Source organism: Mizuhopecten yessoensis, unplaced genomic scaffold, assembly GCF_002113885.1.
Source record: "Mizuhopecten yessoensis strain PY_sf001 unplaced genomic scaffold, ASM211388v2 scaffold4123, whole genome shotgun sequence".
Taxonomy (NCBI): Eukaryota; Metazoa; Mollusca; class Bivalvia; order Pectinida; family Pectinidae; genus Mizuhopecten; species Mizuhopecten yessoensis.
This window is the reverse complement of record NW_018405387.1, coordinates 102,983-117,087: the sequence shown is the minus strand read 5'-3', so window position 1 is coordinate 117,087 and position 14,105 is coordinate 102,983. Positions and strand designations below refer to the sequence as shown.

At 37.3% G+C, this 14,105-nt stretch overlaps 1 protein-coding gene across 2 annotated transcripts in view; it reads left to right on the top strand.

Moving 5' to 3' along the window:
• Nucleotides 1-14,105, top strand: part of LOC110448652 (probable G-protein coupled receptor No18) — a 46,738-nt gene that overhangs the window by 14,923 nt on the left and 17,710 nt on the right. The window contains exon 2 of one of the 2 annotated variants that reach the window (XM_021495019.1): nucleotides 8,471-8,502. The exons of the other annotated variant lie outside the window; for it this stretch is intronic. The gene's annotated coding sequence lies outside the window, so the exon portion shown is untranslated. The remainder of the gene's footprint in view (nucleotides 1-8,470; nucleotides 8,503-14,105) is intronic. 2 annotated transcript variants of the gene reach the window in all.

Sequence of the window (14,105 nt, the reverse complement as noted above, 5' to 3'; positions counted from 1 at the left end):
TTGAAGAAAAGGGCAAGAAAATATATCATTTCAACATAAAATCAAGAATAGTTTTAATATACCAAATAAAGGCATATTATTGTTTGGCGTTTATAACAAAACCAAACATGTTTTGTCGTAAAACTCGCATGAATATTTTTCATAGAAGGTTTAGGGAATTAGCAACGTTAAGCGGAAGTTTGGCGTCACGCGAATTTGAGGGAGCAATTTAAATCAGTTTTTTTGACAAGATCAGATAAGTTCCTATTTCTGAGGGAGACATATTGATTTAAACATATTTTATTTGCAAATATACAAATGGGATCAGACACAAGTTTAAAAACTTATAATAATTCTTTTCCCATAAAACATACATGATGAAATATACATATGACCGCAAATTACTAAGGAAATACAATGATGATGAAAAATGTCAAAACTTACCTATAAGATAAAATTTACAAAATGCATATCGTAATATATAGTGACTGTACCCGCATGTCTGTATAAAATAAAATGCATGTCCATATAACAATAGAGTGTTACGTATATATAAGTCATGGTCATGTATATAATAGAGTGCTATATATATAATACATGTCCATATAACAATAGAGTGTTATATATATAATGCATGTTTAAATGCTTACTGATCGATTGATGACACGATAGATTTATAATACCTAAAAAGGTTCAATTTATGATATAGTGAGTATAAGTGATGCACATGTGTGCATACATTTAATAATAGAATAACCAACATAATAGTTAGCATTGAGATGACCAATTGACACAGTAGACCGCATAGACATTGCTATTGTTTCATTGCACATGATATATTCTAAACGAAATAGAATCACGCATCTCACAATTATGATTCAAAACATGTTTTTATGTCATTGTTACTGGTTTATATAACAGCGTGTCTGGTTCATGGGTTATATTGTTCACATTTGAGCTCGTATTTCTCCGGTCACATTTCCCTTAACAAAGGAAACAAACGTTTTCGAAGCTTGCAAAATAACTTTTCAACAATTATTTGTGTTTAAAAAAAAACGAGCATTTAGTATTCATACCAAACAGATCAATCTTTTTTGTCCTTATTCGGAGCTTCTCGAGAAAAGTAGACAAGTCCCACCACAACCTTGTTCCGAACGACGGAAGCAGACAACAAAAGCGCGTAACCCTGATCATCTGTACTGTTATATCATTTTTCTATATCGGTATGATAAAACCGCTATTGCTCCCGTGGTAGGGATAAGTCATGGAGTAAACAAAGAATCGTATTTCCCCATATGAAGCGATTCCTTGGTTCGCCCCCGTGAAATAAAGTAAATCTCGAAAGAAACAAAGAGTCGTATTTCCCCACATCAAGCGATTCCTTGGTTCGCCCCCGTGAAATATAGTAAATCTCGAAGGAAACAAAGGATCGTATTTCCCCCACACCAAGCGATTCCTTGGTTCGCCCCCGTGAAATATAGAAAATCTAGAAAGAAACAAAGAGTCGCATTTCCCCACATCAAGCGATTCCTTGGTTCGCCCCCGTGAAACAAAGTAAATCTCGAAGGAAACAACGAATCGTATTTCCCTACTTCAAGCGATTCCTTGGTTCGCCCCCGTGAAATATAGTAAATCTCGAAGGAAACAAAAAGTCGTTTTTCCCCACATCAAGCGATTCCTTGATTCGCCCCCGTGAAATATAGTAAATCTCGAAGGAAACAAAGAATCGTGTTTCCCCTCATCAAGCGATTCCTTGGATCGCCCCCGTGACATATAGAAAATCTCGAAGGAAACAAAGAATCGTATTTCCCCACATCAAGCGATTCCTTGGGACGCCCCGTGAAATATAGTTAATCACGAAGGAAACAGATAATCATATTTCTCTACAACAATGTCAATAAATATATGACACCGCATAGCGTCGTCACCAAGGTCTGTTTGTTTGGGGTTACCGGTTTCGCAACAGCCAAGGTCAGATGAAGACGGGTGTGTAGGAAGACACCAAAGAAAGGAAAGAGTAGGAAAACGAGGAGATAAAGAAATGGATCACGGGTGTTGCGATGACAGCAGCAGATCAATTTGTGTTCCTTCAATGTTCCCTTAGCAGAAGACACAGAATAAAAATTAACACTATTCCCTAGCGGGTCTCACATAAATCGCCTCTTGTGATAAATTTGCATGGGGATACAGCAGGCCGTTACTTTCCCCAAACCTACTCAGGGACTTGCGGCGTTTAAATATTATAATATAATTATGTGATAGAATCCGTTAAACGACGCATGTGTGTTACACTGCATAGCATTAAGCTACAATCTTACGCGTTTCTGGAAACAATATGCAGGCAGTGTACATTTAAACTTCTACTGACGAGATGAGAAAGCGACAGTAAAGAAACATGCGTCTTTTTTCGTGTACGAATCACGGAGAGTCTCGGAAATGGACATAATTAAGGCGGCGAGCACCAGCATAAAGACAATCTTTGCGCACTATGGCTGTGTGTTGTGTGGGTTAGTGAGTGACTTCAGCAGAAAGGGAAACATATATCGGTCCCTGTGTCCGACATGACAGTTTTTATTGGGCACACGCTGCTATAATGAAGCGAGAGCAATATGAAGCCTTGGTCATCAAAGGACTCATTGACCCCTGGTGAGCGTGTAACAAATCAAATTTGTGCATGAATAATAGGGAATAATGTTATTTTAATACATTTATAGCCCTATTAGGGCGCAGTTGGAAATCACCAACGGGTGGCTCAATCAAATTAACGCCATATAATGATTATCGCGCGCCAGCCCTACTGGGGATACTTCCTGCCGGCCGTTTTGATGCCGATCAAGAATATGTATTATTTCATTAATTCAATTCTTACCTAGTGTAATAAGATATTTTGTTTGTCGATTTTGTATTAAATTATAATAATTATATATAATAATTGGAGGTTCTTATATACCGCTTTATCACAACCTAGTTCGTAGGTCGTCTCAACGCGGTTCATAAAATATTATCCGTGGGTATAGGGCCTTTGCAACCAGCCAATACCATTTCGGCGCTCAGAGCTAGCATTCAACAATTCTAGCACTGCCCAACCACGTTCTCATTTACAGCTGAGTAGACTGGAACAAGCGGAGTAAAGTGTCTTGTTTAAAGGTTCAACACAGTGCCGTGGCTCGAACCCGCAACCCTTCGGTCACGAGCCCGGCGTCCTACCACTAGACTATCGTGCCTCCACTAGTTTACCAGTCATCCAATTGTGACAAACCATACTGATTATAAACCAGGTTGAATTCGGCATTAAAATAATACAAGTGAATACCTATAAGTATATTTAGTAAGTGAGTGAATACACACCTGTCGTCCATTTCATTCCGCGGAGCATTCCAGTTGTGCTAACTTGTAACTTGTTTGTTTGAATGGAAAAGCGTGTTCCACATCAGTTCCCGCACGTGGAAATATAAAAATCTAATAGGAAAAGGGAACGAATTTTCCGGAATAAACCTCAACAGCTCCGGTGTAAAATTGTGAAACAACGCAGGCTACCACATACATTTTTAAGTGTTACGAAATGTGAATTTAATTGGAGCCAATAATATTTTTTAGGACTGATTAAATATAGTTTAACCTGCTATACGTTGAAACAATATAGAAGTCTGAAGTGAAACATTTTCACTGACCACCAATTTGGTACCCTCAAATGAAACGTTTCGGTCGGATCCGGTTCGCTCCGACAGATCGCCTGGTTCGTAAAATGGAGTACGCTGCTGTTTTACTTCTTATGAAATCCTTACACCTACACAATGACCGTTAATCGCAACGAGATCATATTAGCTCAAAACAGTGCCTCTCAAAAGCACACAATATGTTGACATACACTGCTGTATCTTTGCTGTACATTTAGCTGTGTTTAAGCTGTATCCTGTTACACGAACGGGTTAGTTTTAAATCGTATCTATATATCAATACAGTGCAAGTCCCAAACTATTCTAAGTAAACAAACTAAAAAAACTTTTAACATCTCATATCGTTAATTGTTGTTTGACAGTGACATTTATATCGGATAATGAATTATGCAGATTCAAAACCACATGCCTGCTGTATCCACTGCATGATCGCCGACTTATATGTGCATTTTTACAGGTATTATTTCGAACCGTGAAGAAACCGAACCTGGTCTATTGCACCTTCTGTTTATTTACCTTGAACCTTTGTCTTTTCGTTGTATTCATCAAATTGATAAATTACGTGGTTTATTTGGTATGTATCTAATGTTTTTAGCAATTTTCTACCGTGTGCGCCTATAGGAACCTTATTGCGTTGTTGAGTCAATAAAACCTATATTCTGTTTTGTAGGACCTTGTTCCGTTAACATGACCTTTAAGACCTAAGCGATCTTATTGTGTTTGTTTGCCTGACAGGTGACATTATTTTGAAGTTCAGTTAAGGATAAGTTTTGCAGTAAGCAGTCCTCCTTCAGTATCTGGTATTTTTCAAAATCCTTCATATCAGTGACATTTTTTTTTTTTAACAATTTTTATTTTTATCTCCGTTTTAAATTTGCGTTCATATGACTATTATGTGTACTCTTCTCTTCCCGCTTTGAATTACGTGTTGTCCTCATTAGAGGCAAACATTGAGGTGACTAAGGCTGTCCCAAAATATCGTGCTCTCTGCTGATGCATATATACTTAAATACACCGCAAATATCGTGTTATTGTTATATCGAAATCACTAATTACTTTCTTTAAGCTGTAAATAGACGTATTGCACAGTTTGAGAAACATGAAAAAACATTCATGCCAGTATTTTACTCATTCAACCCTGAAGATACATTTGAACTCTTCCAATTCAAAGGTTGGAATAGTTCATTATGAAATTTCAGGGCTGACTGAGTTAATATGAAACCGTACTGACATGAACGTTAGGAAATCCGTTGAATACTTAAGCGAAGATGCTCTATAATTAGTCACGTCTTGCCTTGTTCCAGTAGTCAAGGTCACGCGGATGTCCTTCCGACCTCTGTCCAAGGCAGTTAGGCATAATAGCGGGGCTCATGTCGAGTTCAAGCTATTTATAGCGACTAGCAATCAGTGTTACGGTAAATACAATATTTGATAGAAAAATAGATTACAGCAAATTGAAACACCTAGGCCACGTGCTGTTTTTAGCGTCCATTGTAATAAATGAAGCGACATTTAATAGACATTGGCATCAGAGTGTGTAATACACATTGGTATTGTTCTTGGAATATACTGTCAGATAGAGTAAATCTGTATCCTCTCAGACTAATGGATCGCAGGCTTCTGTTTGGTTTTAATATACATTGGTACGCTGGCATGTTTGTATAGTTTTTTTCTAATTATGCAAATTCTGAGTTCATCATTCTAGAATAAATAATTACAATGGTACATCAGCACGTCTGAGGATCTTTGCCGACGATATTTTATTCGGACACATGAACAGGTTGTTTTTTTTTGTTCGAAGAAAATATTAGCGTTTCTCTTTTAATTTAATCTAATTGTCCATGACGTCATGTCTAGCCTGTGGAATATGCGTTACAAGATACTGCTATGTGAGCAAAGATCAAGACATTCGAAATCTTCCCCCAAAAGACAATATAAACAAAAGAGATGAATAAGTTGTATTTCAAAAGTTGGAGGCAAGGGACTGAGGGACGTTTGTACTAACACTAGAAAAAGCACTTTCGTTGAATCCAAATTTTCTTATTTGGATTTTGAAAATAATCTTTATATCAGAAACATGGACTTCGGAGTTGACAAATGGAGATATTTAATGTCATATATTTCAGTAAAGTTTTATTTATATGTCATTGATCTTACCCAAGTGTCTGCTAGTTACGACCGCCTTAATGCATACGGAACCTAGCCGTGTGTAACGGATTTCGCTCCGATTCCAGGTTGCCTGTCTCCATGCGTGATTTGATGAATTATGTCATAGATATTACGCTCCAAACCTACTAGTTCTAGTACCTGTTCTAATTAAAAGTTGATGGTTGTTCTCTAGAAAGTAAAAACTAATCAAATATAGGAGGCGCCGAGATATACCAGTTGTCAAAGGGCGTGAATCTTTCGCGTTAATCAAAACTGCGTTCTGTGCTATAATCATATACCCAATAACTCCATGTCACCTCCAACGATCCGGTAAGTCAAAGAGTCAGCTTTACTATGTTTAAATATCAACGTAATTGTCGGCAAATTCGTTTCTACTGAGTCCGTATAGGAGCCCCTGGCAAAATGCACGGCAAAATAACAGGCATTAACCATGCTTCAACGCAAATGTAATTTGAAACTTTCCGACTTCACAGTGGTTCCAGGACTGATTTTCAAATTAAATTAAATTCTGTCATAATTGCACGCTGTGTCGTCATCTGGATTCCCGGCATTAACAGTGATGTATTCGCCACCAGTTGAATCAGATAGCCCCGCTGTCGTCAATAACAAGCTTACATAGTGCTGCCAACACTGTGACGAGTTAAAACCTATAAAAGCCATGTATTTGTTGGGATTTACACAGACGTAATGTAAACAAATGACTTAGATTTTTAAACATTACGCTGGGATTCATTTGATTGTGAACCCGTCGATTGGAATGTATTGCCTTCAGAGCTAAGATCATTCTGTTTCCACCTTTACAGACACGCAGTTCTAACCGATAACTACGTTCTTCTTTATCACGCCACAGGTGGGGTTTTTAAGAACCCTCGAAACTATAAGTTTGCTCCAACATAACGGGAACCACTGCAAACATTGCGATCGCGAAGAGTTGCAACTGATAATCTGTTTCGTTCTTTTTCTTACAATTTCCAGCATGTTCACCTACCTTTACGAAAACATAGCAGCTTAACGATTCCCTTACCACTGCCAAATACTGTAACAACATTATTTGAACATGACTTTGATAAATCATTTTTGTAAAGAAAACCATACCTGGCGAGATGTTTATGAAAATAAAATAAAAATGAAATAGATAAATCCTATTGAGCAGAAGCATTGTGAGTGTACAAATTCAGTTGGGCTAGACCGGGGTTCGAACCCTGAACCTAAAATTGCTATACTATTGCCCTAACCGACTAAGCCACCAGTTTATAGGAAGTGGTCGGGCCCAGCCGTGCTACAGTAATAATAAAAAAATAAGGGGAGGTTACAGTATATACGAAAAACCACAATCCAATGGGACAGGGATCCTTAAAAAGACTTTTTTTGCTAAGAGTTACTTCCCTTTGTTATATGTTCATCTTTCATTTTGAACCAATGCATTTACAACTCTTCGATAGCAAAATGTGTAGGACTGACAGTGGATTGGTTCCCGAGTTATGCCTCTGGAATTCTGGTGGGTTTTTTCGTTCTTTTTTCCCCCTATATTGTGCTAAGCGTAAATTAAAATGAGGTGCTTACAATGAAATAAGCATGGTCTATTTCAGTGCTTCTAATTAGGTTTTACATGTAATTCCCTATTGTTTCTGGAGCTAGACAAAAAACTGTTTTATGTGTTAACATACTTGTTATGTTACTAATTGGTAGCCAATGGAAAAGAAGCGGGCGTCTATTAAAGACATGAATGAAACCAATGTCATTTCCCTCATAATAACCTATGTAAACCATGTTAAAACCATGTTTGGTATAATCAAAATCTAGGCAGGTTGATAATTATGTTAAGCCGGTCTCACAGGCATAGAGTGATGGATTTAACTCGATATACGCGATATTACGTCTCGTGAGAGCTGTCCAAGATAACTCGATATACCGCCTTAACGGCTGAGGGACGTACCGCGGTGCGAGATCTGGAGTTTGTTAACTGTCCGTGGACCTATCCTACATACACATAGTAATTTTCAGAAGTTCTTAAATTTAATTTATGAAAGTTTACCGAACGGCGATTAAACAGTTTATAAGAGAATCATCAATACGATGCACGATTGCGCGCGGCGGTTTCGTCCCGGAATGCTTTTTTCATTTCATTACATTTTCATCACATTTCAAGATAAGGTGAGATTCTCATTTCGTTACTTGGGGAACATAAACAACCTGATTTATTTTCTAAAACATTTTTTTTACTAAATTAAAAAGGATGTACAACTTTTCAGCGTTAGTGGCAGGCGTAAAAATATTGGAATAAGAGGTCTGTTTTCTGATTGGATCACGTCGGCTGTGTTCCGTTTCTGATTGGATCACGTCGGCTGTGTTCCGTTTTTGATTGGTTTCCTGTGTGTTCTCGGTTTCTTAAACTTTATCTGTTGAAAAAAAAATGTTATTGATGCACAAAAAGAGTTATTTTATTGGTATACACTATCTTCAATGTCGTAACAAAAGCTTTTGCGCGCCATCTACTTCCTCTTTTAAACGGACCCAGCAAACCAATCAGAAAGAAGAAAACAACAAAATTGTTGACTACTCCAGCAGAGTATGCTAGATTTTCATCATAGTCACACAAAGCTGGGCCCCAACAGCAATGCTGACTCGTCTTAAATATTTTACAGGATATATTCAAGGAGATCTTCAGACATTTGAGGTAAGTTTCGTTAACTGCTTCAAAAAGTGTTAGGACTGGGGATTTTTTAAATAGTTAATTTCATCTATTATTTCACGTAGTTAGACTTACATAGCATGCATGAGATACATGTTTTTACCATTTTCAACATTTGTCGCTTTTATAGCACTTAAACTGTATAGAAAAGAGATGACCTTATTAATAAAACGAACGTTAAAGGTATCGGGTCGCTTCGATAGTGCTACATGTACCATTGCTTGCTGCACTGACGAACACGCAATCTTCTGTGTGTGAGAGTTATCGAGATATGGATAGTCTTAGAGAGGGTAATGGTAAGGATACCTTTACGTCCATTAACAGATAAAGAAGGAAAGTCTAGATTGGGTAAGCTATACTGACCATAATGTCCAACCTTAGGTCACGATATCTGAGTGCTTGTGTATTGATATATCATTTCTTGACGACCGAGATATATTTAAAATACGTCATTTACTCTTCAAACTAATAATGAAAGATCAGGTTTGGCTGTTCGTTTTCATGAGGATCGGACAACTGGATGAGAACTTTGATTAAGCTCCTAGAATATACGCTTTACATACATGTACATTTGTACGTTCATACATTCGATGTGCTAATTTTGAGGGTATTTAGACATTTCCTTGCTCAAAGTTTTCAGCCAAAATAGCTAAGAAAAAACAGGAGGCTTTGAACTACGAAACATGTATACCCTAACCACGTAACGTCTTACTTGAAAACATAATAATAACAATTATTGTATATCCATAAAATCTCAAGAAATAAAAACTTTTGTTTAACATAAACTTGTACGATGTTCTGATTACGCGAATAACTCCTGCATGTAAGTCTTAATGAGGAAAATATGATCGAGACAACTCGAGCGCGTGAGCCAAACCGGATACTTTATTCCCCGTCATGTGATTAATACAATTCCATCAGATATATATCAGAATGTATTTCGTAACTAACAAAGTAACCAGGGTCAAATGTTTTAAAATGAACTTACATCTATTTTAACAATATCAAAATATGTTTTGTATGTTACATCGGGGTAGCTTTATTGCATAGAAGCATGTTCGATTTTCTTTGGGGATTAAATCATTATGAATTTTATACATGTCGTAAATTCTTGTACATACATGGTTGTAATCTTCAAATACGTGTTTGTCTAATTATCAAAAGAATGCAAAATTAGGTGAGGGATTTATATGTTTCCATATTGTGAAAAAATAATATGTTAATTTGTTTATACAATTTTGCTGGAAGTAAGAAATGGAGACCTGTTTTAATTTATTAGCACCAGCATATTTTGGGCTGGGCTCCATAACAAATATGCCATATTTAGACTGACAATGAACCATATGTGCCGAAGGATAAATATAATTCCTAAAGGATCTGAAGATTAATCCATTTATATTCCACCTATTTTGGGACAATGATACTCTATTGGTCTTTATGAGAAATATCATGATTTCATTTATTTTCAATTAGTGTGCCCACTTGCTGTTATATCATATCTAGGTAAATATATACGTCGATCCGTTCGTCTGCACGATGTGTTGACCATTTAGCTTTGTCCATATGGTACGCCGATCACACTTCGTCTGCAACCCCCGGGTCAATTAGTCTGGGCACGACACACTACAAATAAAATTTGACCAGACAGATTTTGGTCACTCCTGTAAGTGACCATGTAACAACAAACGATTTTTAGGATTGTTATGTATCATCGCTTCTTATAAATATGCATAACGGTATGGCAGAACGTTTCTTGATTTTCTGCTAGTCTGTATCAGATAGCTCAAATTTGATACAATAGCGTGACGCGGGCTTGACATATACTAAATTACAACCACCAAAACATAGTGTTCACGAAGGACACGCTTAGATCCAATCGCTTATATGTAATGAACATTTCTGCACTTTCTATTAAGATTATATGTCTCTACCAACGCTATCATCCCCATCCATTATATCAAACCACTTACCTTAATCTGGACAAATCCCCATGGGGGGCCTCAATGTCTATCAGCATGTAAAGTACATGTCAAGCACGCGCCGCACGTGAACGTATTTACTTAAGAAAACAAATTGTAATGAGATCTTATCAGGTAATCTATTCTGTAAATGTTAAGGTCATATGCTCTTTGAAGATTACCAGACACCAATGCTGGTGACATAACATAACAATAGTCATCTTGCCTCCCCAAAAGGCGCTAGAGATCGGACATATTGACCGTAATTCTATTTAGATGTTTAGTGACGATTGAAGAGAATGACAAGCACTTTTATCAATGAAGTTGGTTTATCGATGCACAACTTAAGATTTAATATGTTTGTACATTATTTCAAAAGAAAAATAAATCGACAACACATCTTTAGCACTTTCATCTCTTCAAAGAGGTTTGTACAATTCCTGTCTCTTATTCCTGTCTCTTCAGTAAGATGTCATTAAAACAAATTACTACCCTCTTCTTAAAACAGAAGTACATTGAAGTCACATAAAGAAATCAATTTAGGACATACAAGTGTTGACAACATGCTCATCTCCGATTTTGCACAACATGCAGCTGGTATATGGTTGCATCTTATTGCAGTATTTCTAGCGAAAGGAAAAATAATAAGAGCTATAATTGTTGGAACAGCAGATTTTAAATAATGTTTGTGAAAATGATGCTGTAACAGCGGATGTCAATTACAAAGATGTTGATTGATAGGCTTAAATAAACCCCATATAGGAGCCGTTTTTGTATAGCCGTGAAAAAAACAGCGACAAAAGTCAAACTAGTGGGAAGATTGTTAGTTCGATAACAATAAGAAAAACTGATCATGTGTCAAGTAGTGTGGGGCGAGAAGTTCCGGGAGCGTGGCTCTAATGAGGTCAACTCTACCTTCGAAAGAATTGAATTTCTTGTCTAATCACTCAGTTGACGATTGGTTAAAAAGAAAACACATCAGGAGTCTGTGTAATCAATTTGCTTAAAGTAAATAAGGACAGGGCATGCTATCTTCGGAAGGCTTGGCTTGGCTTGGCTTGGCATGAATAATTTGAGTTAGCTGTCAGCAAAAGCTAAGAAAAAATTCCGAGTACGTCAGATAGTCAACAAATTAACCTCGTCGTTATCGAACATGGATAAAATCCGAACTCAGAGTCGATATAAAAAAAAACACATCAATACGTAATGGGGAGTTACCAAAACAAAATGAAAAATATGTTGTAATCCTTCAAAATATCAGGGGAAACAAGATGCTCCGGAAAGATGGGCGTTTCCGGAACCCCAAGTCTGGAACTGATCGCATTGTCTTCCGTCAAATTCAGGAAAGCCTTAATGAATCGTTAGTGTTAAAGGGATTGTATGTGTGGCAATTATAGTAAACAAAAGTACTTCAAGACGCATTTCCTCAATATTGTAAATAAAGTAGACCATAGGTGGCTTAATTGATAGATAAACTGTTATCGACCGTCGTTAGCTGCTCGACTACCTGCTGTGCTGGTTGAGTTTGCCTTATTAGTGTGGTCAGTTCGGCTGTTTTGACCTCTTTTGGTCTCTTAATTGATTTTCCAATTTTATCTTTCTTAGCAGACATGTTCGCGATAGGCACAAAACAGCATTAGACCTGTTCATCAATGGTACGCTGCTGCCATTCGTAAAGCGATATGGCCAGCCCACCATTGACGTAGGCAGTTTGTATTTTTCGCCGAGCGCTCAGTTAACAGGGTTATCCAAATTTTAGGACACTATTTGAAATTTCATAATGTTAAGTTGAATTAATTTTCAATTTCTTCCCCTTCCACCCCCCTTCCCTTAAAAAAACAGAAAGACAAAAACGAAAATCAGAAAACCCCTTCTGTTCAAACAATCAAGCAATATATCTTTTTCCATGTCCAATAGCATACATGTATTACCTTAGTTGATATTAGACTACGGGTACTGATATGAAATTACAAACAAAACACGTGATGAAAGGTTTATATTTCGTTGTTAATATGCTGTTCAATAAAATAAGTCGGTTGCCATAGCAACAGACCAATGCCGGTACGTTCAGCTAGTACCTAATGTTAACAGTTTCCCGAATGAAGCCATGGTTTCGTAGCTGGACCGCGAACGGTGAGATTTATTCTGGTCAGAACTGCGTAAGAATAAGATTTGTAAGACCCAATATCACACTCTATTCCCCTACGTTAATATCGCCGTGCTCCACAGTCAAGGAGGGTCACTGCAAAGAGTTACAGCCAACGGATAAAGTGATTGACCCCTGCTTACATAGGATCGTCTTCCAGGAATTACAAATGAGAGGTTTCTGAAGCACGAGAGGAGGAGAGATGTCGCCTCTTGTAAATTACTCAAAGGCGCTTGATAGTTGAAGCGCTTCTGTCATCCGGAATAATCATAATCATCTCTTGAACATGGTACCACGGAGAAATTATGTTACCATAATTGGTGTACCTTTAGCTGTCCACAAATGTTCCTTACATATACGCCGGTCAATGTAAAGTATTTTTATGACAATAACATAGGACATTCCCTGTACGAGGGGGACGTCCTTAAGTGATTATAAAAGAACATACGTGAGAGGAAATCACGAGCCGCCATTAGTCTGATGTAGTAGGCTAACTGTATTTGTATTAGCCGACGTGAGGGATCGCGCATAGAATCGCCTCAATGCTAAGAATGATGATTAATTTGTATAGATGATAATGTCCGATACTAATGAATTATGGATATTGAGATATTCCGTGAGATATGTAAGTGTATTGACGTTTGATGATGTATAACATAATCCCTTTTTCATTGGTATCTTTATTTTAAAATTGTTTTTTTAAATGTTTTCTTACAAGGATTTAAGACTTGGCAAACAAATGTTTACCTCAGAGACAGTTATACAGAAAAAATAGGTTTCTCATGGTTGAACTTTTGAACCGAAAACTGATTGTGATACATTGCGTTTGATGAAATGACCCTGATAGTAGTATCGTTACTATGAATAGGTGTCGTTTGGTCCTGATTGAGTTTACCGAAGTGGGTCTCCCCCTAATGGTCCCTCTAATACTCACAATGATATCTCATTTAGGCGTTATAAACTGACTCTAGTTCTGACCATCCTCAAAACCTGTTCCTAGGGGAGACTGTGCCACTCGGTGAAAAGGCACGCGCACCACGGCAAGCTTAATGTCACCATGCTTACGGAAACACGCGTACTATTTATATGAAATTATGTCTTCGGTAAAGGTGTATATCTATACTAATATATAAATATCAGAAAACGTTTGATCTGAAAGGAAGATTGGGGTAGTCTACAGAATGTTGTCTTAGATGTTTGAGACTAAAACAAATCCAAGATGATATGACTATGCAAGAAATAAGAGAAGTTGTCTGTGATTTGAAGCATAATCGAGAGGTATTAACAAACAAACTGGGCATGGACAAATTGTCATTTCGAAGCTGTTCATGGAAGGCCACGAGATGTAATGGAGATCTCCTAAGTCCTAAAAACCCTTGAAACGCAGGGCGATTGTCAGCCGCGTGATTGAATGAGGCAAAAATGTAGAATATGTTTTTTGTGAAGTATCGGGACATGCGTTGGCAAGGTCAGGACGTGTCTAT